Genomic DNA, 16,404 nt, shown 5'->3' on the forward strand with positions numbered 1-16,404 from the left:
TCCTCTTGCCTCAAACTCCCAAGGTGCTGGGATTACAGGCTTGTGCCACTGTACCTGGCCTCCTTTAGGAATTTTCACACCTGCCTCAGAAAAATTATGCACCATATCTAGCAGAGAAACTGCCCCCTGACTTTCTTTTGTGACGAATTCTAAAATCAAGGGTTGAGTTAGTGAGATCTGGGCAAATCCTGTGCTCTCCATTGCCAAGAGTCTTTACCTTCCCCCTTGAAAAAAACCATCCTTTTCAACCACTTAGGCCCAAAGCTTGGTGCTCATCATTGCGTTTGCCTGGCAGACTGCAAAACTCACAGGAAAGCTCAGACATCTGTCTAGAAGGAGAGTGAATAACAGAAAGGATTAGGCAGGGGAGGAAGAAATAAACACCGAGCTTTGTACCTGGTAGGCAGTCCTATCACTTAGCTACATTCTCAGCCCTGTTCTTGCTTGGTAAATACATATTGGCTACTTAAGACGTTGTGAAAATACTTACAGAAAGACTTGCTAATATCTCACAGCCAAGGCATTCTGTCAACATCATAAACCCCCTGCACCTGCCCTGACTTAACAGCTTTGCTAAGAACTACTCGTTACTGAGCAGCTATTATGGCTCTGCAATCATTCCAACAACCTTGCGAGTGTGGATAGTCCACGGTTTGCAATGGTTCAACTTACAATTTTGTCACTTTAACACAGTGCAGAAGTACTGTGCATTCAAACAGAAACCGGGCTTTGGATTTTGAATTTTGATCTTTTTCCCAGTTACTAATAAGCTCTCTTTCATGATACAGGGCAGCTGCAGGAAGCCACAATTCCAAGTCATCTGCATGATCAAGAGGATCAGCAATTAATACTATCGGGTTCTAAGCACTAAACTGGCACGATTAGTAGGTTAGGTCCATCAGACCAATTTTTGACTTGGAATATTTTCAACTTACAATGGGTTTACCTGGATGTAACCACAAACCAAGGGACATTTATATGTGTTATTATATCAATGAAGGGATGGCTAATAATTTGTAGAGCCAGGATAGGAACCTGTATCTGTTTGCCTTGAGGCACCACGTTTTTTTTTGTTTTTTTTTTTCTGCCTCATCTTCCTTTCCTCCTCTGTCTCCTCTATTACTTTTCCAATTCCTTCCTTTCCCTTCTGACCAGCCAGATTTCAAGCCACCCTTTTGTGCCCATACTGGGGTCACCTACCCCCGTAGCTTTGTACCTGACCGAGAGAGATGGCAGCTGCTCTTTTTTGCACAACATGAGTCCTGTGCAGCGCATACCAAGACCTTCAGGAACCTAGGAGCTGAGGATTCCTGGGGACCTAAGCCTTTGAAGACAAGCTGGATATTCCACTGATTTGGGGTCCATTTCTTCCAGAAAACACAAGAAGACCTCAATGCTGTTGTTTAAATAAATGTCATGTTGAGGTACCTGCACATTTTTGGAGAACAGCAATTTCATTTTGCAAGCAAGGGAATTAACCAAAAGATTTCAGTGAAGGTACCATGTAGTGTCGCAGGATTACAGCACTTAAGAAAATGTTTGCTTTGAGATAAAGTATCTATATATTATAAAGTATATGGAACTCCCTGTGTAATCCTGGCTCGCCTCAAACTTGTGATATTCCTTCCTCAGCCTCCTGAGTGCTGCAGTTACAGGTGTGTACCACCAAACCCTGCCCAGACTTCTATGAGCTAATGAAAAAATACTGTGTGTTTAAATGAAAAAGTTATTGCAGTAAAAGACACATTACCATTCTTTCTCTTCTAAATTCTCCCTCTCACTTAACCCATCATCCTTGTCAATTTCGAAGCAGTTGTGGAAGTTCTCTTTCATGTTCATAAGGTATGATCACAAATATGGTGAATATTACTGCTGAATGCCATGCATTGGAAAATAGGAAAAAATCATAATAGTGTGTTCTCACCCACCTGATTCACTGGATTTGGTACCCGGAAACTTCTGGCTCTTCCCTAAAGTGAAAATATAGCAGACCCTCAAGTTACAGCCAGCCTGACATAAAAACAACTTGGGTTAATTAGGGTAATGGAAGATTCACCTGCCTCTTGTTATCCACAGTGTATACCCAGGGAAACATCCAGATCTCAGCTATACTGACTTAGTTACAACCAGACCTCAGGAACCGATTAAGTTCACAAGTCAAGGGTCCACTGTAACTATGAAAGCTAAACGTTCTGAATTGATTTAGGACATGGTGTCACCCGCAACAGTGTAACTAAAGGCATGAAAAGGACTTCCAGAGCTGGTGCAGAAGGTGACAAGGACAAAGAAATAAGTGTATTCAAAGTGAGGGAGAGCAGTGGCGATGTGTCTTTTACTGTAACCATTTTTTAAAAACACTTTTGAACATTTACTGTGTTTTGATCATACATTTCATGTTTTAGCAGTTTAGATTTTTGTTTCCATTGACTTACTTCTCCGTCATCTGAAACTGGAAGAAGTTCTAAAGGCAACTGGAATGACTGGGAGTCAGTGGGATAAAGGCACCAAGGTCTGCTTTACTCAGGGATCTTCTCTGGGGAACCTTTGGTTTTCCCTCACCCCTGGAAATTTGTGCTAATAAATGAAGTGATCAATGATGCTAAACTGCAGGGTTATGTAAGATCACCAAGAAATTCGGGGGTGAAGAAAGAGCAGTTTTCTGTTAGGCTTTGAATGTAACAGAACAGTTCCTTAAAAGATTCGAGAACTCATATAGGCAAAAAGGAAGTCACAAATAGGCTATTTTGTGCTTTCTAGGGCCAGAGAGAAGTTGTGAGAACAAGTGAAGTCCAAATGTGTTGTTTTTACCTTTATGGCTATGTTTAGGATTTTCCCTCTGACTAGCAAACTCTTAGAAAGCATAGATGTGAACTAATAATATATACTAGTCATAGAGCAATTATTCTGAGTATATTGGAGTAAATGAGAGGTTATCTAGTATCATTTAAGGGTCATCTTGGTGTTTTTTTTTTCCCTCACTGAACAATCAACATTTACTAGAACAAGAAAAATATCACAGGAGGGTCACTCAAAGTAATTTCTATCAACAGTGTAATTTTGTGTTAATTCTTGCCAATAGTCGTCAACTTTTTCCTTGCCCAGTGTCAGTCCAAAGTGTCCAGCCTTAACTGTCCTAAAAAATTGGTTAAATAATGTTAACTTGGATCACAGAAATCTCTTTGAGGCTGATGTGAGGACATAGGGTCAATCTAAGGTAAAAACAAATTTGCTTTGTCTTGTTATTTGTAAATTCATACTGGCCTAGAGTTTCATGAAGTAAATACAGATAGTCCTTTGGAAAGAGTAACATATAGTGGCACAAACAGACTCACAAAATTGGTATAAATTCTGAATTTTGGTGGTAGATTTGTAACGTGGACAAGCCACGTTAGCCCTTGAATCTCCATTTCTTATCCTCCAAAATGAGGAATGTGATCCTCAAAAAGTTTCCGTCCACTCCACCCAGTGATTCTGACCAAACTTAGTAGTTTGCCCTCAGGAAAATGTGTTTTCCCTCAATTTGAATTACTTAATTCTCTGTACTTCGAAATCAAAGATTGGAATAAGAAACTGGGGAAGAACTCTAAGGCGGTTGCACTTGCTCCTGACTTGCTCACCTGCTCAGTTACCTGGAAGATTTGGATCTACTGACACAGGGAACGACCTGGGTGAGCCTTGAATACACATCATTATGCTGAGCGAAAAGGAGCCACACCCAGTGGGAAACACACTGCAAGATTCTTTTGTTTGTTTGTTTGTTTGTTTTTTGTTTTTTGAGACAGGGTCTCACTATGTACTTCAGACTGACCTGGAACTCACTATGTAGCCCAGGCTGGTTGAGAACTCACAGGATTCTCCTGCCTCAGCCTCCCGGGTGCTGGGATTGCAGGCGTGCACCACCACGCCCGGCTTGCAGGATTCATTTTTACATGACATTCTGAAGGGCAAAACTATAGTGGCAAAATTCAGACCAGTGGTTGCTAGAACTGGGGACAAAGGGGCTACACTGGATAAAACTGGGGTTAATGAAACATCTCTGGATGATAAAAATGCTGTCATGTTTATCTTTATTGTGACTGTATTGCGTGATTGTTTGAATACATTCCTCAAAATTCATTAGTTATACATTAAGAATAGAGAAATTTCTGTACACAAATTGTGCTTTGACATGTCCCAAATACCTGACTTAAACAATAACCATATCATACCAAGAGTTTGCCCGATAGGCCCAGTATGGTGTGTCTACTATCTTGCTTTATTGGAGTAACACACTTTTTTTTTCTTTTTATTGAGGTTATTGGTACAATCTAGGTATACAATACAATTACATTCATCATTGGGATTCTGTACCTTTACATAATAGGTCTTGATTCTCATTTTTCCCCTTGTCCCTGTCCTCCCTTCAACCCCTCCTCCCCTCCCCATTTACAAACACTTTATTTCCATTTTTTTCAGTTTCTCATATTTTTTTCCTCTCCCTTATTACCTTTCCCCCACCCTTCCCACTTTTCTTACACCTTTAGCCCTTTACTTCCTATTTCACATTATTAATTATCTCGTTAGGATCCTGTGTACTATTATAGTTTTTCACATCAAAGAAACTATTCGGTATTTCAGTTAAAGAAATCTCTGTATGAACATTAAAAATAGGGAATCCTAAAATAAACCTAAAAAGCAAAGTAAAAGAGAAAAGGTAATGATGTAACATCAAAATAATCCTTAATTCTGGAGATGAAAATGGTCCCTGAACATATTGAAATTGCTTCTTGCTCTTACAGTCTTATCTTATTCCTTTTTTCATTATTTAGAGAATACTTTATTAGTTTCTGTAATCAAACCCACATAGATATAACCTTACATATTAAGTATGGAGTAACACACTTTTAATGCAGTTAAAACTAGTACTTGGCTTAGGGAAACCATTTCAGATTTTTGTCTCACATCAAGCTTGTAATCTGTTAAAAAATCCTACATGTGTCTAGGTTTTTAAAGTAAAATGTAGTATTACATACTAAGAGTTTAAAGATTGCAGGGCCGGGGATTTGCCTGCCCCTTCAGTGCAAGGTCCTGAGTTTGATACCTGGTACAAAAAAAAAAAAAAAAATAGAGAGAGATAGCATTACCTGTATGTAAACCCATCACACAGATGTCACAAGATCTTTTGGCATCTGTGTTTTAGAGTATCATGTATTCCATTCAGCTTTGTGTGATCCATAATTTAGTCAAGAAGCTTTATGGGAAGTATTTTTCTATGTGGAATAATCATTTTAAATGTTTGTTTAATGTCCAATTTTATGGCACACGTGATCTGTATATGGTAACTGAAGCTAAATAAACTTATAAATAACTTTGTCAATGTAAGTGAAGTAACATGTGTTCTGACGTTAATAATTTTTTTCTGACAGTGAATTTCTTTTACTCATAAACAACCATGACAGATTTTCATTAACTGTCAAAAGCTACATTTTACTAAAAACAACCTGTGTTTTAAAATGTTTAATCATACAATATATACAATATGTGCTGCTTTCCTTTTTGGAAAAAAGGAATCAAAGGCTCAGAAATCTCAGATCTTCACAACCTCCTCCCAGTCATGATAACTCAAAACTATAACTGCTTGATTTCTAATGTGGTGTCATGGTCATTTTCCTGTTTCTTAATTAGCAGGCTCTATTATCGGCAACCGGTCTTGATCAAATGTTATTCTTGCAAAACCATCCCAAATAATAAATGAGACATGAAACATGCTTCCCACTGTATAGGAGAGAGAATGTGGATCAGCCACAAAGTCACAAAGGATATTGGAGATTCAGGCTCTTCTCGAAAATACATTTGCAATAACCCCAAGATTACTTCTTTTTCTGTTGCTTCTTGGTAAGATTCTCCATGCTTTTTTTTTTTTTTTTTTTTTTTTTTTTTTTTTTTTTGCTAACGGGGATCAAGCTCAGGACCTTGGGCTTGTGAGGCAGGCGGTGGCACCACTGAGCTAAATCCCCAGCCCTCTCCCATACTATTTAACCTATTTTATTTATTCTTGTTTCATCCCAAAATTTTTGAGCGTCTGAGTAGTGGTTTTGGCACAGGTTACTCTCCTTGTATTGAGCCCATCAGAAAGTGGAATGTATGGTTTTCTTAAAGGTGTTTTCTGCTATTTTTGCCTGATATTTTCCAGGAGTCAGAGACTATGAATTCAGAACCAGAACTCTCTTCATCACGGTTCTCCCGGATTTGCACCATCTTGAGTCAGTACAGCAGCAGCATATATTAACATATCAAATGAATTCAGATCAGAGCATAGCTGCTTTGCTTTTTCTTTGCCCAAATCTGAAGCCAGAACAAGAAACTGGGCACCTAGGACTTCTTCTCTTGCTCGGGACACTCCATTAAATAGTGCTGGCCTCTTGCAGGACCTCTGTTAATTTGTCGCTGGCATTAAGTACATCCTCCCGGTTTTGTTGGACCCAGAGCCTCTCGTACTGATGGAGAATCTGGCGGCACAGGGCGCGGACAGTCTCGGCCTCCAGGCTGGCCGACTCCAGATCTCCTCCTCTGAATCCTACGGGTCTCCCTCCCTCTTCCAAGCTCAGGCCCTCTGGGGCCTCCCTGCTTTCAGCGACGCCCCTGTGGGACAGCGGGAACAGTGAGATTCCGGTTCCCGCCTCCCGCCCTGGCCCTCCAGACGGAGGCTGCTTGATGTTAATAATTTAAATTGATTTTTGAAAGAAACATTTGAAATCTTGTTTTAAACGTCAGTGATGTTAATTAAATATGAGGAATGGCGAATGATTTCTATAAAGCCACAAATATTCAATCATGGAGCTCCACCTTTGTTTGTTTGTTTGTTTGTGTTTTTAGTGCTGGGCATAGCAGCGCCACTGAACTAAATCTCTGGCCCTCCACCTTGACTACTTTAATCTTCTTCCAGGAAGAACATCTTGGAACACTATAGTTCAGGCTGGCCTTAAACTCACTATGTGCCCCAGGCTGGACTCGGACTCGTGGCAATCCTCCTGCCTCAGCCTTCCACATGCTGGGGTTCCACGCATGCACCACCACACCCAGCTTCTGAACACTATAATTTTTTAACACCATAACTGGATAAAGTTTCCACCCCTTTAATACCTCACAATGGGGATTACATTTCCACATAATTTGTGGAGGGACAAACCATAACAAACAGTAACTTTCATCTGTGATATTAGTGCACACGCCTATAATCTCAGCTACTCAGGATGCTGAGGCAGGAAGATCTTAAGTTTAAAGCAAGCCAAGACAATTTAGTAAGACGTTGAATCAAAATAAAATAAAAAAGGATGTAGCGAAGTGCTCTCAGGTTCAAATCCCAGACCACAAAACAAAGACAGAAGCAAAATAAATAAAAGGTAGGAAAAGCTTCTTTGCATATGAATGTTTTAAGTTCTAATGAAAGTGAGGATGGGTTATACAGCCGGCTTCTACCTAAATCTGCTGGCTTTTATCTAAATTATGGCTAGTTGCTCCTTGGGAAATTTACTGGAATCATACATGAAAAAAAAATTGAACAGAGTTCTTCATGCATGGTTTTAAGTCTGGCTAGGACTCATGCACTTCATGTTATTTGCTGAGATGTGGATGTAATTATGGCCATCACCATGGAGCCCATTACAATGAATAGCAAGACAATGATACAGACAAGTACGAGGGATTATAGTTGTTCCTAAGGGCTGTTAAAGGAAGATGTGTGGCTCATAGCACCAATTTATCTTTTTAAGGAACTATCTTCAAGAGATGGGCTTGACTGATTAAAAATCCTTCAAGAATGAGACACATTTCCGTGTTATAGTGGGCCCAGAGGAACACTTTAGTGAAAGAATGTTGTAGACACTTTCAACCCACTTATCACATCAATGTTTGGCCTCACTCCCTGCCCTGGAGCGTCCACAAGATGTGAGGAACGTGTTCAACTGGACTTACATCCTTGCCACTTTTGCTTGCTCCCTGGGCTGTGACGTCCCAGGAACCAGACTATAACAAATGGTGCTCAGAACCAAAGCCAGAAAAATGCCTCTGGGGAAGTCATGACCATGACCTCGGGACCATGGGAAAGGCTGCCTCTGGTCAGAAGCAAGATTGCAAGATCGGTTTCCATCGGTTCCAAGGTTGTCATCACCAATGAGGTAGTGGGAGAAAGTCTGAGAAAGCCACCTTGGTCTTCCATACCATGTGGGACAGTGGTTCTGGAACCATCAGCAGATTGTTGAAAATTAAACATGTGACATGATGAAACAGATAGAGACAGCAACAGGAAGATTATCTGGAAAACTTGCTCCAGCAAGGTGGCCCTCTGCAGATACTACTTTATAGTAATTATTCTCAAGTGGTAAAAACTAAGTTCATGAAGACATTGCCCCCTGGATTAAGAGTTTATAATCAATCACTAGCCACCCCTCCCAATAAATTCCATCTAATGGACAGCATAGGGATGCATGATGTCCTTGAGAGTGTGAGTTCTGAAATGAACAGAAAGGCCAGCTCAGTCCATTTCAGAGTCATGGCCAGGGTTTGAGAGATGCGTACTGTGAGGCAGGAGAGTAAGGACCAAAGGTGATGAGAAAGGACAGAATCTGTTAAAAAGTATGACCTCTACCAGGGCTTGTACCTGGAGTGGTGAACAGGATCCTTGCATCTATTTTAGGTGGAAGTTTGGCAGATCCCTTGGTCTAGGATTTGAATCACCTTCTAGTAGTCTGGAGCTATACTGGAGAAGGTTCTTTGTAGGCAGCTGGGCTTTCAAAATCTGAACAACAGCAAAGAATAAACTGTTCAAATATAACTGCAGGGCTGGGGGTTTAGCTCAGTGGTAGAGCATTTGCATAGCATGCATAAAGCCTTGGGTTTGATCCCCCAGCATCACAAAACAAACAAGCCAATGTTGAGTGCAAGTTTCCATTATACTGCATACCAGAGAATAAAATACCAACTGATGGACAGTTTTACAGCTAAGTGAAGTACCTGACAGTGTAACAGTGGTACATTTATGATGGGACTCTCTTTCCTTGGATAATAAGCTTTGTGAGCTCATGCGGATTTTTAAAATTATTTTTATTGGTGCACTTTTGATGTACATAATGATCACATTCATTGTAGGACACTGTACCTGTACATACCCTATTTTAATTATTTTTTTCCCCATTCTCTCCCTTCCCTTCAATTCTTCTTCTTACAAAAATTTGTCGCTATTGTTTTCCTTACATTCTTTTTATTTTTTCCCTATTCCTCCCTTTCCCTTCTCCTTACCTCCTCCCTCATTTCTCTTCCCATTTGAAAACTTTTCCCTACTTCCCAATATCTATCATCCATTTTGGACCTACTCTACACTTTGGGTTTCTCACACAAGAACAACTATGTAATATTTAAACATGTGTGTCTGATTCATTTCACTTAAAAGTATGGTCTCAAGGTCCATCCATTTACCTGAAAATGTTTCATTTATCCTTATTTATGGCAGTATAGTAGTCCATTGCATTAAAAAACCCCACATTTTCTTTATCCATTGATGGGAATTTTATGGGAATCTGGTCTGTTTCCAAGATTTAGCTATAACAAATTGTGCTGCTATAATCATGAATGTGCATATATATATATATATAGATAGATAGATATAGATATATATATCTATATCTATCTATCTATATATATATCTATGATTGTCATTTCTTCCTTTTGGATTATTCCCTTGACAAGTATGTAGCGGCCTTCCTTGTCTCTTCTGATCAGGCTTGGTTTGAAATTCACTTTGTCTGCAAATGGAATAATTACCTCTCCTTTTTTTCCAGGTTCCTGTTGCATCAAGAATTGTTTTCCATCCTTTGACTTTCAGTCTTTGAATTTCTTTATGAGATAAATGTATTTCTTGGATGTAGCATGTCGTTGGATCTTGTTTCTTGATCTTCTGCCAATTTGTTTGTTTTGATTGGTGAACTGAGACCCCTCACATTGATAGTTACAACTGAAATGTCATCATTTTTCTGTTGTTGGTTCCCTTTCTTTCCCTTCTGTTTAATTGCTTGCCTTGCCTGGTGGATACATTTTATTAAGATTTGTGAAATTATTGTCTTGGATGTCAATTTTTTTTTGAGACAGAATCTTGACATAGTTCAGGCTGGCCTTGAACTCGGTGTGTAGTCCAGGCTGGCCCCAAACTCTCTGCGACCCTCCTGCCTCAACCTCCTGAGTGCTGGGATTATAGGTGTGTGCCACCACATCCAACATTATTTTTTTCTACGATATCCTTCAGCAATTTCTGGATGGCTGATTTGGTCATGAATTTCTTTAGCTGTTCACTGTCATAGAAGTATCTTATTTCTCCATCAGTTCTGAAAGATAATGTTGCAGGGCACAGCAGTTTGGGTTGGAGAGCTTTTTTGGGGGGGGTGGCTTAAAATACTTCACTCCAAACTCTCCTTGCAATAATGATGTATACTGCCATGACTGAAGTCTGCTGTGATTCTTATGGGTTTTCTTTTATAGGTGATTTGTTTATTTTCCCTAACAAGTTTTAATATTCTGTTCTTATGTTGAATTTCTGGAATCCTGACTATTATATACCATGGTGTAGTTTTTTATAATTATAGCTAATTAGAGTTCTATATGCCTCGGTTATCTGTATGTCATATTCTTGTTCCATGCTGTGAACAGATTTCTTAAAAATGTCTTTCTGCTCCCTTCTGATTTTTCATTGATTCTGATTAATCTTATATTATTTTCCTTTGCATCGTCCACCAGCTGTTGGATTGATTTTTCATGGTCCCTTGCTATTTTTAAGAAGTCTTTCATTTGATGATCTCTAACCGCAAGCCTTTCTTCTAAATCTGACATTCTATTTTCACATTGCTTGATTCTGCCGCATAAATTTTCAATAGAATTTTTAATCTCCTTGATATCTGTTTGGATCTATTTCATGGAATCCGGTTTTTTCCTATGTTGGGCATTCAGCATTTGCACTATTTTCCTAAGTGCCTCTATTTTTTAAAAATTTGTGTCTGCTCTAGTTTCCTAACCATGTCCTTCAACATGGTCATTCTCTCTGTAGTTATCTGTGTGATAATTATCTGCTTTGTTTTTTCTAGAGACTTGCTCATCTGCTTTGCTAGTTCCACTGCTACCTTTTCAGAAAGTTCACCTGGCTGGCTTTTGATTTCTTCCACCTCAGTGTCCCCTGGATTCACCTTAGGTGAGCTGGATGTCTGGAGTTGCATCATGCTTCCGTGTTTTCTCACTGTATATTTTTAAAATTTGTTTTCAATATTGATGCTTGTAAATGCTACTAGCTCTGGGTTTTTTTTTTAGGAAATGACTACTTTTCAGAGATTCCTTCTGGGTGTTACTGGCTTTTGGCTTTTGAGTTTGTCCCAAGATCCTACATCTTCATTTTATTAAAGATGATATGTGGCTGCCTGTTTGGCCTATCACCCAATTCTTTTTGGTACTGTACGATAGTACTGTTTGGCTTTTTCTTTTTATGGTATTGTTTGTGATTCCCAATGTCGGTATTGGCATACAAGGAAAAACAGCTGATCATAGCCACTATGTCACCTTGGCTAAAGTAGTAATCAATAATAACAGAAAATGACAAATTGTGATAACTGTTAATTTTCCAACTTTAACCATAGGTACAAGATTTATAGTTATAAAACAAACTCTAAAACAAATCAGAAACTTATATATAGTAACTATCCACTCAGTACAGCAATTTCACTCTCATGGGGGAAAATTGAAAAGAGATAAGAGAAAAAATAGACAAATTAAAGAAGGGAAAAAGATTAGAAGTAAGGCTGAAGGGCAAAGGATGATTACCCAAGCTTTGGGACATGGGCAAAGAACACAGGAGGGAAGGAAAGAAGGAAAAACGAAAAACAAGAACAAAAAACCCCACTAAAAACAATGTTCACACTCATGAAAAAACAAAGATAAACAATAAAGAGAAAAGAAGAAAAGAAACCAAAAGCAAACAGAAATTTTTCTCTAGATTTCAAGTCTATGGTTATCTTCTAGGGTTCACAGTTTTGTGGTAGTGTCCAATTAAAAGCAAGTGTTTGCTGTCACTGGTAGACAAAGGAGGCAGACAGAGCCCAGATCTGTGTGGCATGATTCCAGTAAGCCTTTAGTAGGGTTAGGATGAGGTGCCAGTTCTAGTGCCTTCAGTTCCACCCACAGAAGTTCAGGCTGATCCTGGCCTCTGGTTGTAGGGTTGGGCCAGAGTCATTCAGCCTGCAACACTCTGGGTGTCTCTTGATGGCTCCCTGACCTTAGTTATGTCCCACAGTTGTCCTTAACCCAGTCACTTTAGGATTTCAACACTGAGAGCCCTGAGACAAAGCCAACCCATGGCTGCTCTGAGTCCTGGGTTCTGTTGGCCCCTCCCTAAAATGGCATCCAGTCAACCACCCTCTCCAGGAGACATAACAGTCACTTAGACTGGAGTCACTCAGAAGCTGTTGTAGCACCCACATCTACTTCTCTGTTCCACTGGTACATCTCTTTCTGGAGGCCTGTGGAGTCATCCCTCTCATTGTGTCTCTATAGATGCAATTTTCTCTCACACCATGAGCCAGGAGCTGGGGATTTCCCCCTCCTTTTTCTGTATTGAGGTCTGTCTCATCACTTTCTCTGTAGACTCCAGTTTTCCCTTCAGCTCCTGTCTGGGTCCTGGGGATTCACCTCCTCCAACCTTTTCTTCCCCAAGTTGTTGTTTTCTACTGTCTGGATTTTGAATCTTGAGAAACACTCTGCCATCTTCCTGGAAGTCCTGCTCATGCAGATTTTCAAAGTTACAAAATTCTGGTTATATATGAGTTGTTCAAATCCTGGCAGGCACCACTGATGCCTTGCTCATGTTCCCTATGCCCACATCTGAGCTTCCTTGCAGTACTGGTAAGCAATTTCCAGCACAATAGTGGTCTTTTATGTCAAGTGTGACATCTGAATCATCTGTGTGGTCACTGCATCATCAGGGCGAGTTGCTGGATCATTTGTGGGAACAATTTGAAGGGCAAGGGAGTTAGTGATCCAGCAAAAACTGGTGACACGAGGGGAAGGAATAATGAGTTAATTCTCCAGGCTCCCAGCCTGCAGGAGGACAGTTCTGATTGAGTTCTACACAGTTCCTGAGAGGAACAACAGAGCACTGTAGGGAACAGGGAGGGGGACATTACTAGAACCTCTGTAGCAAGTCCTAGTCTCCTGTGAGCCACAACAGCATAGGTGAATTAACTTATTAGGCAGGAAAAGTAGAAGAAATATGACTTACAGAAGAAGCTGAGCTTTGGCCTGATCCACCCTGCTTTGGACAGCAAAGACAAAAGTCCCCAAGCTTGCCACACCTTTATTCAGTCCATCAGGAGCAAACCAATGTAACAGATGACTCAGGGCAGAGTTCAGTACATTGGGAGAGTAAAAAATGTAAAAGATGATTCAGAGGGCAGCAGCGGCTGCAGCAGTGAAAATCCTAGAACAATGAGGAACTATGCAGATGGTTTTGTTCCTCCCAGGATGTTTTTAGCTGGTGTAATCTTGTCCTAGAGCATCACAGCATCGCTGGACCTGAGGTTTTAGTTATGACTGGGGGCCCAAATGAGTTATGCCTCAACATTCCATAGCTGGCCTGCAGGCAGGAGAACTAGGCCTCATAAAATGATTTTCCCCCAAATTATGTAGAATTGCTCCCGAAAGAGTACCAGTAGCCAGCTGTTGTATTCTTCTGCTCAATGCACCCTTTCCACATCCCCCCATATGCTTCCTGAGGTTACTTCCCAGATAAGCCACCTAGAGCCAAATCCTTTTCTCAGGATGTATTAGGGTTCTCCAGAGAAACAGAACTTGCAGGATATATAGGATTGTGCAAGGCCACTGTCCCTATTAAAAGGTTATCAGGTATGAACAGCTGATGTACCAGTTCAAAGCTTGTTAGGTAGGAGAATTCTCTCTTCTAGAGGAACAACCTCTTATCTTATTCAAATCTTCAATTGATTAGATGACATTCACCCAACATAATGAAGAACACCCTGCTCTAAGTCTACCAATTTAATGTTAATCTCAATCAAAACACCCCATGGAAACATCCAGAATAATCATATTTGACCAAATATCTGGGAAATCCATGGCCCAGTCAAGTTGACACATAAAATTAAGCACCACAAGGCCTGATTCTTAGGGGGAATCCAAACCAAGGTAACAAGCATAGCTCATCTTTTTGAAAAATATACCTCAATTTATAGTGAGGGCAGAAACCACTAGTATAGAATTTTATATGAACCACTCATCGCAGGAACTATACATTGCATCCATCCTCAGTCGCCTTGTCTGCAGTCTTCTGGCCCTTTCTAAAGAGGCATTGTAGTCTTCAAGGAAAACCAGAGCTAGTTTTAATGAATGTAAGACAGGAAGAGATGAAGACCGAAATGGAAGAAAAGCTTTTACTGCGTGCTCATGTGGAGCATTCAGTATGCCCCGCCTGATGAGTCTGTCTCTTTGAAATAGGCACGTAGCTCCACTGTTAAGGAGCTCTCTCGGCTGCTTATACCACGTACCCACAGGCCGAGCCCTCAGCTTGGCCCCAAAACAACCAACAGTAGTGAAAAGGGCACCAACTTTGTGGCTGTCCATGGTGCTGACGAAACACGAAAGGCTGGTGTTGTCACGTTTGTTGCTGTCCTTGGTGCTGTCAAGAAAGAGAGATAAAGACGAGGGGTAGAGGGAGAGGGAGATGTTCAGTATAAATATGACATCGTGGCTCCCACTGAAATGTCTTACACGTTTAGAGTAGTGGCATGTATATCACCATTTGCACCAATGAGTCAACACTTTCCCACTGATCAATATTCCCAGTACTGTTCCTGGGACTTAGTACACTTCACAGAGTACAGCAGAATTAAACAGAAAGTAACTATAACTGGAGCTTGCAAGCTATTATCCACATCAGGGAAGTCACGATATTTTGGCTGTCCCTGTCTTTAAACTTTCTTCTTTCTGATTTCCTATATACAATGTATGAGGAAGTTTTGTAAATGCTATCTTATAACTATCTCTTGGGTGAGTTCACTTTTTCACCTCCTCCACTACTTCCATGATGATAAGCACCATCACTACCTCTATCATAACGCTCTCTCTTGCAGCTCTATTCGCTCTCACTTCTTGAATCTCTTTAGGATAAAACTTTCAAAGTAGTTAACCGTAGTGGTGCACAACTGTAATCCTAGTACTTGAGAGGCCAAGGCAGTAGGACTGTGAATTTAAAGTCGACCTGGGATACATAACAAGTAGAGGCCAGCCTGAACAACTTAGTGAGAGTTTTCTCAAAATAATGGAAAACAAAATTTGAGTCAGTGTCTTGCTATGTAGTCTAGGCTGGCTTCGAACTCACAACGATCCTTCCTGCGCCACCATGCCTAGCTCAAAATAAGATTTTTAAAAGGACTAGGGCTGTGGTTCAGTGGTAGACCACTTACTTGCCTTGTATGTGCAATGCTCTGGGTTTGAACTCCAAGACTGCAGAGCCGAAAAGAAAAAACACAAAAAACCTTTTCGGAATAGAGTAGCTATGTCAAGATATAGCTATGTTGTTTAACTGTCTTGTCAGAATATCTGCATGAAAGCAAAAATTTGGTGCGTTTTATTGTATGTGAAGTACACTTTAATAAAAGGATTGATTAAAAAAAATACATGAAAATCCAAACAAGAGAGGGGTCGTTAATAGAGCATTTAACATGGCTGGGGTAAGTGTAAGGGCTACATAACAAACCTTTGAGATAGGTTCTATTTTACAGATAGATGATAAGACTTAGTTAAAAAACTTACCCCACTTCAAACAAGATTCTCAGGGACAGAGTCAGGCAAGCTTCCCCCGAGAAGAGACAGCAAGCAGGTGGCCAGGACTGAACCCCAGTCTCGTGTCCTGTGCCACAGAGGCGCCAGCCGCCCGCGGGACCAGGGGTCCTTGAGAAAGCAGAAAGTGGGGAAGGGAGACTGGGAAGGGTTCCAGATGGGCAGGCTGCGTCTGCGCGCAAGTGTGTGTGTGGGACCTTCCGGGGCCGCAGGGTCGCCCAAACGGGTGTGATGCAATCACGCCAGTCCGTGCGTCAAAGGGCGGCTCCGGGGCTGCAGGCCTGCGCTAGAGCTGGACCCGACCTCCGCCCACCCGGCCCAGCTGCTGCTAATCGCGAGCACAACGCTGCATTAACCTTTGTCCCCCGCCAGGAAAACCACCTGGAGTCGCGGACGACCCCCGACACCTGCTCAGCGCCAACGGCAGCCCCGGACAACCGCCCGAGCGACCGTAACCCTTGACAACCGTCCCCAGCCCGGTAACCCCTGACAACCGTCCCACCCCACAGCCCCGCGTCCCCGGGTGCCAGGTAGCGCCATGAA

General features: G+C 41.1%; 1 pseudogene; it reads right to left on the reverse strand.

Moving 5' to 3' along the window:
* Window positions 1–6,035: 6,035 nt before the first annotated feature.
* LOC104860996 lies at window positions 6,036–11,240 on the reverse strand (annotated as a pseudogene).
* Window positions 11,241–16,404: the final 5,164 nt, after the last annotated feature.

Source organism: Fukomys damarensis, unplaced genomic scaffold, assembly GCF_012274545.1.
Source record: "Fukomys damarensis isolate Sample0158 unplaced genomic scaffold, DMR_v1.0_HiC HiC_scaffold_9, whole genome shotgun sequence".
Lineage (NCBI taxonomy): Eukaryota > Metazoa > Chordata > Mammalia > Rodentia > Bathyergidae > Fukomys > Fukomys damarensis.